Here is a 2,046-nt window from a genome sequence, read left to right on the forward strand (position 1 = left end):
AAAAAAAAAAAAAAAAAGAAATACAGTGTATAATATATATAACATACAAAATATGTGTTAATTGATTATTATTTGTAAGCTTCTGATCAACAGAAGCTGAGGGGTGTTAAATATTATATGTGAATTTTCAACTGCACAGTGAATCGGCACCCCTAGCCCCTACGATATTCACGAGTCAATTGTATTCTATTGTGGACTTTTGTATCCATATTTATATTTAAAAAAACTCTATAGTGTTTGTATCTTGTGAGAGTTTTTGTCTCATTGTAGTACTGGCCTCATAGAATGAGTTAGGAAATGTTCTCTTCCTCATTTTTTCAGGAGAAGCATTTGGTAGATTGGTGCTACTTCTTGCTTAATCATTTGGCATGGAATTCACTGATGAAGCTGTCCAGAACTGATCTTTCCTATGAAAAGCTTATATGGGTAGTTTCTTTTTTCTAATTACTTATTCAATCTCTTTATTTCTTATACATCTGTTCATATTGTCTATCTCTTCTTGACTCATACAATTATTCATAGTATTCCTTTGTAATTCTTTTTATTTATGTAAGGTTAGCAGTAATGTATTCTCTTTTATTTCTGATCCTAGTAGTTTTAAACTTCCTTCTGTTGTTTTTGGTTCATGTAGCTAAACATTTGTAAATTTCATTGATCTTCTCAAAAAGCCACTTTGTTTTCATTGGTTTTTCTCAGCTGTTTATTCTGTTCTCCATTTCATTAATTTCCACTTTAATATTTATACTTCTTTTCATTTGGTTTTAGATTTAGTTTTCTCTTATTTGTTCAGGGTCTTATCTAAAAAGTTAGGTTGTTGATTAAGTTTTTCTCCTTTCTTAATTAGGCATTTAAGTATAATTTTTTTTTCTTTAAGCACTGCCTTAGCAGAACCACATAAGTTTTTGTATGGCTTGATATGTGTGTCTTCATTTTTACTTATCTCAAAGTATCTTCGAATTTCCCTTTTGATATCTTCTCTAGACCATTGGTTTCTTAGAGTATACTTTTAATTTCCACATATTTGTGAGTTTCACATTTTTTTTTTGCTGTTATTGATTTCCTATTATATTTCTTTGTAGTTGGAGAAGATAGTTAACATTATTTTTTATCATTTTAAGCTTACTGAGATTTATTTTATAACCTAAATATAATATGGCCTACCCTGAAGAATGTTCCATGTGCACTTGATAATAATGCGTATTCTGAGATTATTTGGTGGAGGGTTCTCTAGATGTCTATTAAGTTTAGTTGGTTTATAGTATTGTTTAAATCTTCAATTTCTTTGTTATCTTCCTAGTAATTTGATTGATTTTTAAAAGTGGGATACTGAACTCTCCAACTATTCATTTTTAATTGTTTATTTCTCCCTTCATTTTTGTCAAATTTTCCTTCATGCATTTTGGAGTTCTGTTGTTAGGAGCTTATGTAATGACAATTGGTATCTTTTTCTGCAGATTGTCACTTCCTTAGCTGACACATTACAGGGTAAGATTAAATTAGTATAAGCATGTAGCACAGAATTGACTCAAAGTGAAGTGCACATATTGTGTTCATGGTGCTTTGTGTACACCTCCAGCACAAAACCCTTTATTTTTAGCTGTTTGTATGCTTTTCATGCCTACTAGAACATGCACCCTTTGAAACAAGGCTATGTGACTCATTATAAGTCTAGTGACTGCCATAGTTCATGGCATTTTAGATGAAAATAGTATTCAATGAATGAATGAATGGATTTTGAAAATACTGTGATGTAAAGAGAGAATGCATGACACATAAGGGCAATTATAATTCAAACTTTTCACTTCTGTCTTTAAGGAGAAAGGTCAATGGTTACTAGCACACAGATTTTTAACTACCTCTCTAGCATTGTTCACTTGAGGAAATCACTGAACCTCACAGAACCTCAGTTTCTTTATTAGTCAATGCACTTCCTATCTCTCAAAACACTTCATGGAAAAGAAAAGGACAAAGAATGCAAAAATATTGCCAAATGTTAAGGTGTGAAATGGGGATGTCTATTGAAGGCGAGGCTGAGATAAACCTTTG

This window comes from Colobus angolensis, unplaced genomic scaffold, assembly GCF_000951035.1.
Source record: "Colobus angolensis palliatus isolate OR3802 unplaced genomic scaffold, Cang.pa_1.0 Scaffold243, whole genome shotgun sequence".
NCBI lineage: Eukaryota > Metazoa > Chordata > Mammalia > Primates > Cercopithecidae > Colobus > Colobus angolensis.